The following is an 18,974-nucleotide window of genomic DNA, read 5'->3' as shown; positions in this document are numbered from 1 at the left end:
AGTGAAGTGTTTGGAGTGCACTGTGTGAGCTCACCGAGGCACTATAATTATAAGTAATAACTTGGTTTCTTTTCGTTTTCTTCGTTATACCTTTGAAAGAGCTGTCATAAAGTCATTTATTGCCAGCTGCTTTCATGTTTATAACCATTCGACTCCATGCAGTATAAAACAAACTATTACATGGCCTTGAATAGTAGCAGCCCTCTTTCAAACTTTTTATTTTCCGAGAAGACAGCTGGATTAGTTTCACCATGAATTTATTAGGATGCAAAATATTGGCACTAGCAAATGGAAGAACTTGATTTTTGCCTGAGCTTGCTTGTGTGACTTGTAGGAATGTTTTACTGTAAATTATACATATGTGAAAAGGAGAACAGGTCTCCATAAACCTGCTGAACCCAAGAGAATGTGCATTCTGTTCTAAAACGTTTACATCTATAAACTCCCTTGATATAGAAGCAAAGGGAAGAAACAAAGATTAAAAACCAAATAAAACAAAATCCCTGCTCATATTAACAGCAAATCACTTGTGCAATATGAAAGCTTCTACCGGAACAAAATGTTCCCCAAATGGTGACCCTTCAATGACCTTAATCACCTCTAATTTTGTAAGTATCCCCTCTCCATCTTCCTTGTAATTAAGGAACACGTATCAGGCACATTCTGCATACCTGGCACTAAGAGGCGGGAAGTGCAGGGGGATGCCCTTAGGTGACTTTGCTGGTGCAGAGCCCGAGGAAAATTGACATAAGAGGCAATCTTTTCAAATCCCCTGAGAAGTAAATTGCCCACTCCAGACTGAAAAGCCCACAGATCATGGCTATTGCCAGGCCTAACTGACCCTGATAGGGGGGCCTCCTGGGCTGAAGAAGGGGTTTAAATGACAAGGAGAAGCCTCTTGCGCACAGGAATTGGGGACGAGAGCACAGGGCTGATTGCAGGAGCTCTGGAGGACAGATGCATCTGGGAGCATTCCTCGGCATAGCTCTAAGGGACACAGTTGGTGCCTCATCCTTCTCCAAGCCCATGCACCCCTGTCCATGATCTGCCCCCCCTCACAGTGACGGCCAGAGGACTGCCCCCTGGAAACTGGAGCTGACTTTTACAGTGCACACAGAGCTTGGGAATCAAATGCTCCTCAGGGGCAGTGCTTTACCAATGACTGATGGGCAAGGAATGGGAGGGTGCAAATTCCTTGCCCTTGCTTTGGTGGGGACAATGTTGAAGGGTGACCTTCACTGTCTGCAGAGCAACCCCGTGGCCTTGGGCAATCACCTGGGATTTGCCCCAATACCCACTCTTCCTTTCACTCTTGCTTCTTCACATCTCACCTGTTGTGTTTCCTGGGACCACTTCATCATAAATCTCTTTCCCCCAAATCCTTATCTCAGAGTCTGCTTCTGAGGAAACCAACCTAAGACATTTGATACTGTTATTTCCCTCGGTGTGGCTGGCAGTAGAGCTTTTAAAGTGAAATAAACCTATAGGGTTATTTTGGCAGAACCTCAGAGGAAACAGAGCACTTGGTCGTAACCAGATAGTTTTAGTAAGAAGGAGAAGGAAAAGCAGGTAAATCTTCATAAAGCCACAAGAAGGAAGAAAGGCTCCCCTGAGACCTGGCTTAAAACCCAGGAGGGGCTGCCAAGGACAAACAGCAGGGAAAAGATTCAGCGAGTGGCCCCTTAAGAAGGCAGTGTTCCTTGGGACTCTGTCTCTCATGTGTCCAGTGCCTCTGAAGGGTTTTTAAACAAATCCAAGTGGATGTTATTATGGATTCTTGGTTTTGAGTCAATCCCTGGTTTTCTTAATAAGTTGTACCTTCCAATATCTCTTAATTAGAAAGTTGAAGGTCTGACTTCCAGGAGAAGCATTTAAGAAAATACATTCACAACAACCAACCAATCACAAAGCAACAAACACAGACGGTCTCAGAGAGAAGTAGTTCCCAACCCTTAACAGGCTCAGGTGGTGAGGTTCTAAAGAACCTAGGGGCCAGGTGCTATGGATAGAGCCATCAGCCATTTCTCACCTAACTTGGCCTCAAATCTTCCTCCAGGACTCACTGACAGGCTGCTAATAAACTGAACAGTTGTTAGAGGGGAGAGAGAATACACATTCAACAATATTTACTGGAAGATCATAGAAATGGACAGAATACCCAGGAGCTCCAGCAATCAGGCTCTTCCCCTCTTAAAGCTTAACAAGTAGGAAGAAAGATACCACCTTGTCAATTCTACAGCTTCCAGGATGATTTCACACGGGCTTCACTGTCTTTCATAATAACTAAGTAAGACTGACAGAAGGCATTATTATTATTCTTATCCCCAGACTGGGTGAGTAACCTCCCCAGAGTCATACAGTGGTTAAGGAGAAAAGCTCAGACAGAAGCCCCGATCCTGTGACTCAGAATTCTAAGCACTTTCCACTGCAGAACAGAGTCAGTGAGGTCAAGGGAAGAAGGGAAAGAGAATCCATCTTGAGCATCCTCGGTCCTTGAGAAAGAACTGGTTAGAGACGAGAATTCTTTTTCAGCATCCACACTGTGAAAACCCTTCTACGAGCCACCTACCAGATCTTAACGGCCTTAAACATGTCCTCGAACTGAAGATTTAGTGTGACTTTCTCCCAAAAAAGAGAAGAAAACTATCCTCCGCGTTATAGTGTTTCTCAAACTCTAGCTGTATCAGAATCACCTGGAGGGCCCAACGACCAGTCTCCCATCCAGTAGGTCTGCAGTAGAGCCCAAGAATTTGCATTTTAACAACCTCCCAGTTGATATTGCTGTTGCTGGCTCCCAGGACCACACTTTTCTTTTCTTTTTTTTTTTTTTTCTTTTCTTCAGACAGGGTTTCACTCTGTCACCCGGGCTGGAGGACAAGGGTGCGATCATGCACCACTGCAACTTTCACTGCTGGGGCTCAGGTGATTCTCCCACCTCAGCCTCTCCAGTAGTTGGGAACTATAGGCACAAGCCGGCTCACCCACCTAATATTTATTATTATTATTATTCATAGGGATGAGGTCTTGCTGTGTCGTCCAGGTTGGTCTCAAACTCCTGAGCTCAAGCAATCCTACTGCCTCGGCCTTCCAAAGTGCTGGGATTACAGGCGTGAGCTCCCCATATTTGGCCCAGGACCATGCTTTGTGAACCATTACTCTATCAATTTCTAATCAAAGCTTTTTTTTCCCTTTATTTTTTTGTCCAGCTGCACCAGATAATTGTAGCCCAGACTGCATCCCTCTCATATCCAGCACAATCTCTCTTCCCTGGGATGAGCTAAGGTTCTTTTCTGTGTTTACTAATCTGTCGCAGAACCACATAATTGGAGAAGGAGCAGATTGCTAGTTTACCAACACATATGCAGATTTTATGCCTGCAGATTTTTGACACCTCCGTTTTATCCCTTAAAATGTCATCATGTTCTCTCTACAAATTGGGCAATTCCATTTCATCCCCTGCATGATTTCATGGTGTGAACTTGAAAACATTACATAAATGAAGAGATGGGTTCCCATATGAATATGGCCACTTTTTCTTTTTTTCTTTTTTTTTTTTTTTGAGATGGAGTCTCGCTCTGTTGCCCAGGCTGGAGTGCAGTGGCACGCGATCTCAGCTCACTGCAACCTCCGCCTCCTGGGTGCACACCATTCTCCTGCCTCAGTCTCACGAGTAGCTAGGACTACAGGTGCCCGTCACCATGTCTGGCTAATTTTTTTTGTATTTTTAGTAGAGATGGGGTTTCACCGTGTTAGCCAGGATGGTCTCAACCTCCTGACCTCATGATCTGTCCGCCTCGGCCTCCCAAAGTGCTAGGATTACAGGCGTGAGCCACCTGGCCCAGCCAATACAGCCCCTTTTTAAACTAACTACATGTGTAAACACCTGACTCCATATCATATTTATGAAAGTCAGGTGAGACCCTCTTGGCAGCTGCTGGGGGCCTAAACTCTAGAATGGTTTATGAAGAATGAGGGCTTTAAACAAATGAACTGTGATTATGCAGCTTGATTCAATATGTAAAGGTAATAAATTCTTCTTTCCTTAGTCACAAAGGAAGACATTAGTCAAGGCTAATGCACACTTTATATTTAACAAGGGAATTAATTAGGGGATAATAACCAAGAATGGGGTGTCTAAAGGACACACCCTGTAGAAATGACTAAAATAAAAGAATGCAAGAAAAGAAAAAGAGAAAGAAATTGATTGTAGTCATATTTCCCAAGTTAAAAATTGCTACTCGTGGCCTGAAAATGGCTGTGCTTTGTGGGCCATCAATCACTGTGAAGAGTTTTATCAACTGGAGTCTATTATGGAAATGAGCAAAAAGAACAAGATGGGGAGCAGCCAGTCTGCAAGGAGATATGACAGCTCAGGCCCCAGGAGGTAAGTTATTTCTCCACACTTCTCAGTGTTCACTGCATTAATCCAACCAGCAACCACAATGAGGGGAGCAAGCAGCTGGCCATTCACTAAATGCTCTGCGGGCCAGTGTTGGCTCCCACACTGGGAGATGAGCAAACCATAAAGATGAACAGACTCGGTTTTGCAAAATGTGACAAACCTAAAATTCACTACGGCAGAGTAGAGAGTGAATTTCTTTCTACTCCTAGGGATTTAACCCAGTCCATACACTAGATTGTTATTCTTATTAGAAAGGTCATAAGGTCACTTATTGCATGGATAAATTGATGATGGATGGAAGAAAAGATGGATGGAGGAATGGATGGCTGAATGGATGGAGCAAGTCTTGACTTGAATAATTTTAGCGGCTACTAGTTCTGCTAGACTTTGACTTCATCAAAAGTTTAATTTCACAAAGTCAATAATTTAATTTTTCATCACAATCTTATGATTGCATCTTGATTAAGGACAAACAAAATAAACATTATCCATAGCAGATTGTAACTATATCTCAGATAAAACTTACTGCAGCCAAGTGTTATATTCCTTTAAAGTATGTGGAAGGATTGCTGCCCATCACTTTTCCTCTGCCTCCACTGTTTTTAAATTTTTGGGATTCTCTAAAAGTGGGACACATCCTTCAACATGCAAAATGATAGTTTCATTAGTAGCAAACATCGCTTAATGTAATTGAGGAACCTATTTGAGGACAAGTAAGAAGCCAATGATTAGACAAGACTGGAGATTTATTTCCCACGAGATCCAAAGAACTGCCCAAAGTTTCACCACCCGACAAAATGTGTTCCTCTTGGAACTAACGTATCTTCATGGGATCTCTAGCTCACACTCAGCTGTAAAACCTATAAATTATTCCTTTGGCCACCCCAGATCACTTTAAACTTTGTTTCAGTGTTTTTCTAGAAGAACAAATATCTAACTCAGAATTGCAACTGCCCCTGTAGTTATTTGTTCTAACTCCCGTATGTGCCATGTATGGCTCCCCTCTCCACCATTTTTGAAGGGGCTCACCCAAGCATCATCTAAACTTCTCCAGGGATAGGGAGTTCCCGGGTTCACAAAGAGCCATGGACCAGTACTTGTCAAAAGTCAATGTGTATCCAATCATATGGTCATATTGCTAAAATGCAAATTCTGATTCCGTTTCTCTGGGGCAGGCTGAAATTATGGTTCTAACAGGGTCCCAGGTGATGCTAATGTTACTGATCTGTGGACATATATAGAAGCAAGTAAACAGAAAATAATTCTACTTCAGGATCTACTTTCATGATATCATTGCACTAATTCCAACCTGGGGAAGGCAGGGAGTAGGGGATTATTATTTTCACGTACATGGATACCTGAAGTGGCAGATCTTGAAAAGCTACACAGAGGTTAAAGATAACCAGGAGGAGACTGGATGATGAAGCCTGTGCTCTACACTTGTATGTTCTAACAATACTGCCCTTTTTAAACACCTAACTCCTCTTATCCTGATAAGTACATGTGTCCTTCTGTTCACATCATCACAGACTCAATTGTTTCCTAGTGGGGCATTGTTCACATCATCACAGACTCAATTGTTTCCTAGTGGGGCATTGTTCACATCATCACAGACTCAGTCGTTAATTTTTTTTTTTTTTTTTGAGACGAAGTCTTGCTCTGTCGTCCAGACTGGAGTGCAGTGGCATGATCTCGGCTCACTGCAAGCTCCACCTCCCAGGTTCACGCCATTCTCCTGCCTCAGCCTCCCGAGTAGCTGGGACTACAGGCACCCGCCACCACGCCCAGCTAATTTTTTTTGTATTTTTAGTAGAGACAGGATTTCACTGTGTTAGCCAGGATGGTCTCGATCTCCTGACCTCGTGATCCGCCCACCTTGGCCTCCCAAAGTGCTGGGATTACAGGCTTGAGCCACGGCGCCCGGCCCTAGTGGGGCATTTTTATCTGTTTCTACCTGTCTATGGCACTTCTACAGCTTAGATTCACAGTCAATATATTCCAAAAATTGGGGCCAGAATAATTATCGAACATAAATGTGCAGACAAGCCACAAGAGGATCTGTTAAAATGAAAATTCTAATTCAGTGAGTCTGGGTTGGGGTCTGAGATTCTGTATTATTAACATGCTCCCAGATGATACCAATACTGACAGTCTTAGGATTACACTCTGAGTAGCAAGAGTTTTAGACTACTGATTCTTCAAACTAAGAACTTTTGCAATTCTGATCCCTCTACTGATGTTGACCCTTATATCAGTAAAGCATCCTATGCTGCAAATTACAGGAAACTTAACTCCAAGTGGCAGTCAAAGTGAAAGAAATGCATAGTCTTTTATACTTAAAAAAATCCAATGATATATATGACCTCAGGTTAGGCTTGACTCAGCTGCTCAGTGGTGCCTCCAATTCTCTATTAAATGACCATTTGACTTCAGTTACTTGGATGATATAAACCACATGTATGTTAACATATATACATATATAATAGCATGGGCATGCTACCTGGTGAGGAAGTCAATTGGTGAGGTGCTTTTCTTTGTGAGCTAAGACAAAAGCTGAGGTATCGTTTCTTGTCAGAATTGCAAGTGGCTCTTCTTAGGTTGAGAGCCATATAGAGTGATTTCTGAGAACTACCTCTAAAGACTATGATTCAGTGATCTGAGAGGCTTCCAAGAATTTAGTCATTATTAGAAGGCATAGATTATTATGAACTTTAAAAAATCCCACAAACATATGAATCCTGTCTCCTTTCTTCAGGTTGAACCATAAATCACCAGATAACTTACACGTTTTTAAAAATCCCACTAAAGATTATTGGAACTCTCAGTAAACATTAAATAACGCTACCCAATCACATATAACTTTCCTCCCTTGTGTAGTTTTTAACTGAGGGGAACTCTTCCTTCCTTCATCCTCCTCTACTATCTCTATCTCCAGTCCTTCCTTGTTACGATTTGGTAAGATGAAGTCATCCTTAATGAGACACATTGAACCATTTTCATAAGATTAGAGCTACTAATCAATAACTTCGGAAGTTACTAAGGGGGAATAAAATACCGGAGTTAATGTTTCCTTTATATATGGTGTATTTCCTTTAGTCTGGTCGCTCCAGTCTTCCATTCAGAATTCTGAAGTGCCTGCAATTTCAACCTTGATTCTCATTTACTTTTGATGTGAAGCAAAACTTGCCCCATCAAAAAAAAGTTTTATATTTTTATAAAGAAATGCCATGACATTTTGCATTTTGCAGTGAATGCACAAGCTTGCAAGATTATGTTGATGTGATGGTGGCTCTGCTATCACATCCAGGAATTGAAAGGGCAGAAGAAAAATGCAAATATTTTTGCTAAATTAAAGCAAAGAAAGATACTTTTTAAATACTAATGGGTCTTTATTATATTTTTCTTCTCTTGAATGATAATATGCAGTATTTTCTAGTTACTTATAGGAAGACATATTTTTGGAAAATTATTAGCAATGCAGATATGACCATCTTTGGGTACATTTTATTAGAGAGATTTTTAAGTATGTAATGACTCCCTATGATATTTTATGAGCTTTCATAAATGGGTCATTTGTCCAGATAAGAAATTTAGTTATAGAATGAACATAGAGATATATTTAGATCTTAATTACACAGGCCAGACCCACTGGCAAAGTCATTAGACATAGTAATTCCTGAGCTTCCCAGAAGAATGAACTGATCATGAGAGAGCTCACTGGGGCTATTTTTCTGGCTTTAAGCGGCCTGAAATTTTGCCCTACAGTCTCAATAATTTAAATGGTGCCATATTCTCTGCTACAGTTCCAGAGGGCTGTCAGTTTCCAGGTAGAAAACAAAGTCTGGACCTACGGAGTCTCCAACTTTGGAAAATGGATGGTTTATCTGGATAAATTAATCAAAATGGAAATCACCTTAGACAAGGGTTTTCTTTAGCCTGCAATGTGCTGCTGCTTTGTTTAGTTAACCTCTATGCTTTACTGTTTTAGTTACAAGTATTTATAATTGCTTGACAAGAGATGGCATAGTCAAAAGGCAACACATAAGGGTATTCAATATCTCTATTAAATGAGCTGGAAATTCTTCCCTTCTTGATCTTTTTTCTCCCTTATTTTAGCTTTTCTTTTTTTTTTAATAGTGCACATGCAAAATTACATCCCACTGAACTTGCTTACCCTCTGCTCCACAGATCCTCACGTGTCTCATTAACAGAAATAAAATTACAAGGTGTTATAAGGCTCCAACTGCCAGCAACAACTAATATTGTTTACAGCTCTTTTTCCAACAGCACTTGCACCTTTTGGAGAACTAGAGAGAAACTAATTTTGATCAATTTAGCAACTGAACTTTTCAGACATTCTTTGTCACCCACTAGATAGCAAGAATTCTAAACAATGGAGAAGGCAGGGAGGAGAGTAGTGGGTGGTGCTGACAACCTCCAGGCAGCTACAGGTGTGTCAAGAGGTGCAAGACACCCACAGCAAGAGCTAGATCAGAGGCACTTCCATCCAACACCCATTCCCGTGATTCCAAGCAGCACCAAGGATTAAACCATCTGTGCCCGACCTCCTGCAGGCCTTTGGGCACCGATGGATTAATCCTGGGCTTCAGCTTCCTTGAGTAGCAGAGGGGGATTATGGGTTGGAAAATGAAGAATGAGCTTGCAAGAAAACACTGATGTTTCCCAGTAGGTCATATTTTTTTCCCCAGCTCCACGCAGACTCTAAAACTCAGTTGTAGCCAAAGCATAAAATTATCACAATGTATAGGTATAGCATTATGTACTAGCTAAATAATGTGGGGATAATTCCAATACCAATCTTATTAGGCTAAACATTATATGTAAGGGATTCTATAAGACTTGTTCAAATCCATGCAATCATAGTTTTATCTATAGGATAAAGTATAGCTTTCAAGGACAGATGAGAAAATTCAATAAAATCTCTCTTGTAGGATGCAGCCTTTCAAAATTTACCTGAAAAGAGGAATTTGATGAGGGGATAACAAACAGGACTTCCAACATCTAATTTTTTTTTTTCCATTGGCAGACACAATCTGTTCTGGCAAATTCCTAAAGCAAGCCATTTCAGTAAAAGCAGAAATACTGTATGTGAAGAATAATAAAGTTCTCTTTACCAAAACTTCAGATTAACAATAGGAAATTTCAAATTATTGCAAATTATTCAAATTATTTTGACAGGAAAGGTAAATCATGATTTCTAAAGAATTTCTGTCTTGGTAGCTTAAAAATCTCTCTCTCTCTCTCTCTCTCTCTCTCTCTCACTCACTCTGTGTGTGTGTGTGTGTGTCTGTCTGTCTGTCTGTCTCTGTGTGTAAATATATATACTGATGGCAATTAGTTAACATGTAATACTCTAATCAGGTACTCACCTTCCAAAGATGACTACATCATCCACTATTATTATTGAATAGCATTAAGGTTAGCTAATAAGCAAATGAGATATTAGAAATATGTCTCAATTGGTGAAATGATTGGTGTTCAAGATATGTGGTTGCCTAAAAAGATTGTATGGCACCACTGCTCTTGCACGACAGATAAATCAGAATCTAGAGTCTCTGGCAATAAGATCTTGGGAGCCAACTCGAGGTCCAGAGCTCTGTCTGGTCTCATGATCATATGTTGAATGGGTGACTCCATGGCCTGGTTTGCCTAGAGGTTTGGCAATTCAGAATGAACTTTTCCTGCAAGGTGTTTGTTTTCCTGCAAGCATGCTTGCAGATGGAGGAGCATCACTAAGTTTATAGGATAAGACTGGATGACTATTTTGTGGCTACTTGCTCATTGATGCTTTGTGTGTGTGTGTGACAGAATTCAGTCTGAGAATCGCTTGTATTGTAACATAGAGTTTAATATGACAGTGGTGTATCAGTAGAATATTTTCACCTCTATGTATTGTCACCACTACCAGAGGCTAACAATATTTGCCCAATGGACTTGATGACTGTTGATGGAGCTGAAAGTTGTGAGCAGAAACAAAGTAACAAAGGAGGAATAGGTTGCTGAAGAGACTGACTCAAGAGCAGTCATGAGAGATGATATTCATCAAATATACCGAAGGAAGGTAACCCATTAACAACAAAAGACATGATTGGCTTTTTAAATCTAATTACAAAATATACTATCTGCTCAAAAATGAATGCTACGCTATGGTGTATTTCTCTTTGTCAAGATCCATTAGATAGCAGTAAGTACTAGAAAGCTAACTATATAACAGTTCTGGGGTTTGGAGAGTGGTGAAGTAAGGCTCTTATTCAGCTGAAATTGTTTCTCCTATTACATTTATCCATGTCAGTTTGGTAAGAATCATCTATTGCTGTAAAGTGTCTTTATTATTCCCCAATCATGTGTACCTATGCATTCTCAAAAAATCTTGCAGAGAAACTAGAAGGAAAAAGGAATATTTTTTTTAAAGAAAAAGAAACAAAAAGAAACAAGAGGAATAAATCCAGGCCAAGACAGAAAACAGGTAGGCCCAGTGTTGGCAGCCAGTTTAATATCCCAGGTTCCAAGGTTGCACTTGGATTTGTTTACTTAGTTCAACCAGCCAGTTATTATTCTAGCTTAACACATGCTGTTCATGTTTCACCCATGGCCCCTCAAAGCTCACTATTCCTATGTACATCAGTGCCTTCTCATTGCAAGCCACTATGACTCTCTGGCTGTGTATGGGTGATGGAAGAAAGGTGATGGATATCAAGAGAGACAATTCTAGATGTGCTCATGCGGTCCATCAGAAGAATCCCAAGGGGATGGAGCCCTCCTCTAGGAACTTGTTTAATAACGCACCGGTATTAGATCCTGCCATTCTCATGATCACTTCCTCATTTTCCTATCAGTGCTTCCTAGCATCCTCCAAAATCAACTCCATGCATTCGTTTGGTCTCACTGTGTGCTTCTGGGGAAATCTCACCTCAGATGAGGTAACTATACTCATATCAGTGCCATATGAAGCAAAAGTTCAAACCATCTTTATCCTCTCACAGATGCAAACAAATAATCTTTTCTCTTATTGTGTCTTTCTGCATTCTATTGCTACACTCTGATTCTCCTGCTTCAAAGAATTATACACTGCAGCATTGTGATGCTTAGAACTTCATATAATCACTATTCAAGAGGAAAAATAAATCGCAAAGTAAAAACCTTCCCTGCAACTTAATATAGAGAAAATAAGGCAAAGAAGTAGAGTAGTAAAATCTTAGGTAAGTTTGATGCTCAATCATTGGAATTTAACCATAAAAATGATGAGGGAGAGGTTTAGGATGTGTATCATCCATCACTTGGCCTCAGGTAGTGGTTATATTATTGCACAAAGCCTCACAGTATGTCCATTTGTACACAGCTGACCTATATCCAACCAGAACTGGCTAGCATAGGAGGTTTCTAATAATAATAATAGTAATTTAATTTTCTTATCGCTTTAAGTATCAGTTGCAGAAAAGGAGAAAATATATTTTATAAAAGAGGCTTAATGCATTAATATCAGTCTTTTTGGAATTGAAGCAAAAGAATAAATATTTCCTAACTTGATCTGGTGGCAACTAGTTACTGTGAAACCAAAGAGCTTACCTTGAAGCAGAATAGATAGAATGATCCCATTTTCACAAATCAACGTGCTTCACCTCTTAAAAGATTCCCTCCAGATGTCCTTTGCCAGACATACTCAAAGATAAATAGAAACATGACTCTCGGACAAATATTGACAAGTCTCCATACCACAGAGCTCTTTCCTTTCTACAATGCTTTGTGTATTTATATAGAGGCACATTTGCTGTCACTGAAAGATGCCCTCTCTGGAGGCTAAGGGCCAGGGGGATCATCTCTAACATGGTTTTATTCCACTGATCTCAGTGGCTGAATGGAAGACGAAGCTTTCATTGAGTGGACTTTGCTCAGATTCACTTCTTCTGGAATCTTCACACACTGTGCCCCTTCCTCGTTTAAGATCAAAAGGAAGAAGAGAAGATGTGACTTTGCATGGAACCATAGATAAAAAAGACTTTAAAAGGCAAAGGACTGATATAGAAGCATGCATTTTAATTTTATTCTGACTTGTACAAACCTCCATAAGCAAGCGAATACTACCAAGGCTGTGAGCTGTAATCAGATAAATGCTGTCAAATACTCTAAGGACTTCCACTCTGCACAGCCAGAACCTGTCGTCCATTGATGCCGGGAGGTTAAGCAGAGGTTTGTAAAGGACTCTGCAGAAGACAATATTTGTGTCTGAATCTTAGATTCTCCAAGAGGACATTCTGCCTATGGCATTGCGGAGTCGATTTTTATTTTATTCCCCTTAAAAAACTTCAGGTTTTAAATTCATGAACTCCTCAAAATCTTACATAATGCCTGCACATTACTGCCTTGCAATGCCTAGGTTAATTAAGAAAAAAAATAGCCCAGCAAATTGACATGAGCACACCGAGTTCTGTTTGTTAATGGAATATTTGGAAGTAGGACTGTCCTGAAGCTGATTGCACAGCATGGAGGACACTGGGCTGAGAGATTTTGGGGTGTTGCTGTCAGTGATGAGCTGTGTGACCCTGAAGAAATCACTCCATGTCTCCCTGGTCCTCAGTTGCCTCACATGGAAAATGAAGGGGTTGCATTAGCTCATCTGTAAACTTCTTCCCCAGTCTGATGTTCTGTGATTCTAATAACCACACCTAACCTTTATTGAGCACCTATTATGTGATAGGCAGTATTTCAAAAGTATAAATTTAGTATTTATTTAATTCCCAAAACAAGCTCATCAAATAGGTACTCTTATTATCATTGACCCAATTTTGTGGATGAGGAAACTGAGGCACAGAGAGGCTGGGTGCCCAGTGAGTGGTAGTCAGGACGTGGCCAGCGGGTCCACCTCTAGAGCATGTCCTCTTAAGTACCGTGCTAGGCTGCCCTTCTACCCACCTCTAGCCTCCTTAATAGTGTCCTAGGAATAAATGGAACAGTTATAGAGCTTCTCGAGTTGGGATCCCCAAAACCAGACACTGAGACTAGAATTTTGGAAAAAGTATCTTATTTGGGAGACAATTACAGAAAGCACTGTAAAGAAGGAAAGTGAGAGTGTACACTAGTGAATGCGTTACCACTGTGGCTGCTGATGCTCCATCCTGCTGGGGGTGCTCTGAGGAACGGTGCAGAACACAACTTTTTTATTGAGGGGTGATTTAGCAAGGGTGTTTACCCACCAAGTCTCATCCCTAGCTGGCTAACTCTGCATTTCTGGCTCACCTGTAATTGAACTAAGCACAACCTCTCAGCAAGAGAACACCTCCAGGCCGGAGTTGCGCGAAGTCTCCAGCAAGTGAAACAACTGGGTAGTAACACCCTGAGTAGGCTGAAGGGCAAGGGTAAGGTACTGACAGCAGGTGCTGCGCATGGCAAGAGAGTGCAGGAGCCAGGACTCGGAACCAGTCACTTGGTTCCAATTCTCGGTCTCCGAACAGACAAATCACCTATGTTGATCACTGCGTAGGCTCAGAAGTTACTAAGGGGAACCCTTGCTCAATCTTTCTCCAAGGGTCTTTGTGACAACCAGGCTTCTGCCTGGTACAAGGGAAGAATTCTGAACCATTCTCTTGTTTGGTTTAATTCAAGACTTGACACATCACATGATTTATAAGAGGGCCAGGGTACTTAATGAGCTTGATCTGTGCCTTGAGCTAATGACACCTCCCCGTGCTCAGCTGCTATCAATTAGAAATAAACACAAGCTTTGTTTATTCTGGACAATTTATCTGTCTTCTCCACAAATGTTCTATTAGCTATCAGCCTCATTTTGGAGTTCAACTGCCAGCCTAGTAGAGTTTATATAAATGCAAAATGATACATGTCTGCCATTTATGCTCAAGATGAAGGCATTTTAAATGTATTTTAAGCAAAACTTTTCATCTTCTTTTAATTAAAAAATAAACCCCATTTGGTCTTATTACTCTGTAAGATAACATTTCATCGGTAAAAGACATTCCCCAAGGACTCTAATAAAAAGAACAAATACATGATTATAATATGATTAATCCATATTAAAGATTCTCATATTAAAGAAGGTCACTGAGGCTCATCTGGTAGTGTGCTTAGCTTTGAGCCAGGAGGTCAAGGGTTGTTGCTATTTGACATTTATAGACCTGGCAGCAGAATATGATGAAGTATTCGAGTGAGCAAACTGGACATGACCTAACAGCCCAATAAAACAATGCTGGACACTTTCCCTGAGCACGGCAATCATTTAGTCATCCTAGCCTCCCTTTGCATTGCAGGTGATTCGAATGTAAATGACAACTGCATCAAAGTACCTCACTGAGTTCCTGTGAGGATAAGATGATCAAATGATGGCAACTTAGAGGAGGAAGGATGTGGCAGTGAAAGGACCTGTCAAGGTCAGAGGGGACAAATCTCTCCTCTCAGAAGTCCCTAACTGCGTATTCCTTTGGGTAGCTGGGTAGACAGTAGTAGTCACGCACTCAGCTGATCATCGTGTCCTCACTGAGTTCTTACTGCATGACAAACACTGAGAAGTACTGAAGTTATGTTCGTGAGCAAAAGTGGCCTGAGTACTACTTTTGCCTGCTTTTTTGAAGGGAACCTACCCTCAACAACTTCAAAATCTGGCAGGAAAAGACAACTGAGTGAAAGAATTACAGCTGTGGGAAGCTGGTAAGGGCTGTCACAAAGGAGAATTTCAAGGGAGTAAGAGAACGGACAGTTGGTGATTGAACCTGACCATGAAGGTCGGGGTAGGAAGATTTCTCTGGGACAATGACACATGAGCTAAAATCTGCAAGATGGGAGGAATTAATGAGACAAGAGGAGTAAAGAAACAGGATTCCCACGTAAGGAATACAAGTGCAAAGTCCCCGTGGTGGGGAAGGCGACAAGACTGGGACAAAGCTAGAGCTCAGACTCCAAGACAGGCGTGCACAAGTGTGTGACACAAACAGACTTCAGTAGGGATTTCTGCCTTGATCCTACACAGATCCTCATCTGAGAGGAAATCCTGTCGCTCCTGGAGTCTGGGCCACACCTCTGTGCTGGGCCCATTGCAAGTCCCCTCTGTGCCGTATGAGTTCTTTGAGGGTAAAGAGAAGACCTTATTTACTTTGACCTCCTCCAAACTTAGCAACATAACTGGCTCAATCTCCTTTTTCTTTTTTTTTCTTTTTTTTTTTTTTTTTTTTTTTTTTTTTTGAGACGGAGTCTTGCTCTGTCACCCAGGCTGGAGTGCAGTGGCCGGATCTCAGCTCACTGCAAGCTCCGCCTCCCGGGTTTACGCCGTTCTCCTGCCTCAGCCTCCCGAGTAGCTGGGACTACAGGCGCCCGCCACCTCGCCCGGCTAGTTTTTTTGTATTTTTTAGTAGAGACGGGGTTTCACCGTGTTAGCCGGGATCGTCTCTCGATCTCCTGGCCTCGTGATCCGCCCGTCTCGGCCTCCCAAAGTGCTGGGATTACAGGCTTGAGCCACCGCGCCCGGCCTCAATCTCCTTTTTCATTGAAATAAAAATCACATAAGATAACATAATATTAATCATTTTAAAGTGTAAAACTCAGTGTGTGTGTGTGTGGTTTTTTTTTGTATCTTCACAAAGTTGTGCAACCATCACCACCACTATTAATTCCATAACAGTTTTATGACTCCAAAAAGAAACCCCATACCCCATTAGCAGTCACTCCTCATTCCCCACTGCCCTTATCCTCTGACAACCACTAATACACATTCTGTGTGTATGGATTTGCCTGTTTTGGACATTTTATATAAATGTAATCATACACTATGTGGTCTTTTGTATCTGGCTTCTTTCTCCTATCATAACATTTTCAAGGTTCACCCATTTTGTAGCACACATCAGTACTTCATTTTTATGACTGAATAATATTCCACTGTATAAATATACTATATTTTGTTGATAGATATTTAGATTAGACTGTTGCTACTTTTTGGCTATTTCTTTGTAGAGTTTCTATCTTTTGGAGGTGGATTCTGAACTCTTTATGGATGGAATCATATGATATCCCACAAATGAGAGTCAATGCTACTGAATGGGTTGCACACATGAAGACAGAAATAACCCAGGAGGACAGCAAGTCCTGGAATAGAGAGGAAGGAAGACTGTGGGTTTAAGTGAAAGTCTTTGGTCAGTGAAAGCTAGTGTGCAGAAGTGGGTAGATAACAGGGGAGGTAGTTCAATGGCAAAAACCTCAAAGAGACAGAATTTTATAAGCAGGTGGAGTAGTAACTCTCTGAAACAGCCAGAGACTGTTTTTTAACTTCACCTCTTGCCCCAGAGGTTGGAGTGGGTAAAAATATAAATTGGCATCCACATGTGTGGTCCTACTGTAATTGTCAGTACTACTGTAATTGTACTATGTCCTGTTCCCTGGTATAGTTTCTTAAACATTTAACATCGGTTGGTTTACTAATTACAATTTGCTTTTTAAATGTATTCTTTTTTTATACACAGTAGCATTAAAAACAACTTTGTCAATAAGATTCCCTTAAAATATAACATAAAATACTAAATACACAAGATCTTGAGAAACGAGCAAATAAAAAAATAAGTTAAATGCATTTTACATAAAATCAAAATCTTGTTAACAAATTTCTATCAAGATGTCCCTACTCAGTAAAAAGCAGAAAAACTTGAATTATTCTAAAAGTGAATACAGTGTTTGTAGATATACTAGTCGTATACAGCTCCTCTATATACTCTCAAGCACTATAAAAATGGAAATATTGTATTGTAGCATGGGTTGGATCTCTGTAAATTTCAAAATGGCTATGTACACCAAAATAGGCATCAAATATGAGACATGCCTGTTTGAGTCCCGGAAGTAGATCTTTAATGGATGAAAATTGCTCTTACTCCTCTTGCTCTATTGCTTTATACATTCCTTTGTAGGCACCATTATAGTTAACATGAATGGCTTAAACAAATATGAATTTATTTTTTCCCATAATGGTTGAAGATATAGTTCTACAAATTCATTAATGCCCTGGACTTGCTCTTATTTCTGTCTGCCATCCTTAAGATGGGCCTTTCATTGTAATAGTCTCCATCTGCAATCTCATGGGCTAAGTTCCAAACAAGAAGACAAATGAAGGGACAAGAAATTAGGGGAACTGCTCATATTAACAGACAAAAATTTTTATAAAATCTCCAGAAAACTTCCACTTAGACTGCACTGCCCAGAACCATGACACACAATCACACCTAGCAGCAAAGGAGTCTGGAAAATATGTGTTTTTTCACACCTGGGTACATTTCCATCCCAAATAAAATTGAGATTCCATTGTTAACCAAGAAGTAAAAGTAGGTATTACACAGAAAACTAAGCATGTCTGCTGTAATTGTATAATACAACCTCTCTCTTTCTCCTCCTCCTCCTCCTCCTCCTTCTTCTTCTTCTTCTTTTTTCTTCTTCCTCCTCCTCCTCCTCCTCCTCCTCCTCCTCCTCCTCCTCCTCCTCCTCCTCCTCCTCCTCCTCCTCCTCCTCCTCCTCCTCCTCCTCCTCTTCTTCTTCTTCTTCTTCTTCTTCTTCTTCTTCTTCTTCTTCTTCTTCTTCTTCTTCTTCTTCTTCTCCTCTTTCTTTCTCTCTCTCTCACAAACACACACACACACACCCCTACACACACACTTGGATATGCCAATATATTAAAACTGAATTATAGAAAATATTAGAACAAATACCATTTCTCCTTTTGAATTTATGTACGAGTATTAAAAACCTGTTAAGGTTGGATGTGGTGGCTCATGGCTGTAATCCCAGAACTTTGGGAGGCTGAGGCGGGTGGATCACCTGAGGTCAGGAGTTTGAGACCAGCCTGGCCAACACAGTAAAACCCCGTCTCTACTCAAAATACAAAAAATTAGCTGGGGGTGGTGGCAGGTGCCTGTAATCCCAGCTACTTGGGAGGCTGAGGCAGGAGAATCACTTGAACCTAGGAGGTGGAGGCTGCAGTGAGCTGAGATTGCACCATTGCACTCTAGCCTATGCAACAAGAGCAAAACTCCATCTCAAAAAATAAAAATTAAAAAAAAAAAACGGTTAAGAGGAACTCCCTTCAGATTATTAGTTCGCTATTGCTCTTATATTTCTCTCAACATAGTTAAATATCCCCTGCCTGCCATACACAGAAAATTAATCAGAATTTTCAAGGACTGAGATACCTAATTAAAGCAGAAGGCCTTATTTAATCACATCAAATTATGCCCTTTGGAAACAAAAAAGGATGTACAGCAACAGAGAAGGACATATATGCAGTGTCAAATTAGTTCTATTTTTGCACTTCTTTATTCTTTGCTCTTGCCCCATTTCCTAAATACATCTTCCCAGAAAAACTACCCTGTACTCACTCTTCGGAGCTTCCTTTCTCATGGCAGCTCACATATTCACTCTTTTCCATTTTGGAGCCTTTTGAAATAATCATGAAAAATATTTGATCTCAAAGAGATGAATGGAAACATTTCATATTCAGCCATCCCTATGAATCCCCTGGCCTTTACAGATTTAAGACATTCCCAGAGCATTAGTAGAGAAATTTTTCACAATTTTA

The 18,974-nt window shown here is 40.7% G+C and overlaps 1 protein-coding gene across 28 annotated transcripts in view; it reads right to left on the bottom strand.

The window, feature by feature from the left end:
* LOC105481485 (mono-ADP ribosylhydrolase 2) overlaps positions 1-18,974 on the bottom strand; it is a 2,105,812-nt gene that overhangs the window by 636,335 nt on the left and 1,450,503 nt on the right. The window contains exon 1 of one of the 28 annotated variants that reach the window (XM_071080872.1): positions 5,753-5,871. The exons of 26 other annotated variants lie outside the window; for them this stretch is intronic. The gene's annotated coding sequence lies outside the window, so the exon portion shown is untranslated. Of the gene's footprint in view, positions 1-5,752; positions 5,872-18,974 lie in introns of those variants that run through there. One more of the 28 variants, XM_071080874.1, reaches the window with a different exon arrangement.

Source organism: Macaca nemestrina, chromosome 15, assembly GCF_043159975.1.
Source record: "Macaca nemestrina isolate mMacNem1 chromosome 15, mMacNem.hap1, whole genome shotgun sequence".
Lineage (NCBI taxonomy): Eukaryota > Metazoa > Chordata > Mammalia > Primates > Cercopithecidae > Macaca > Macaca nemestrina.
The sequence above is the reverse complement of the archived record's forward strand: the minus strand, read 5'-3'. Positions and strand labels throughout refer to the sequence as shown.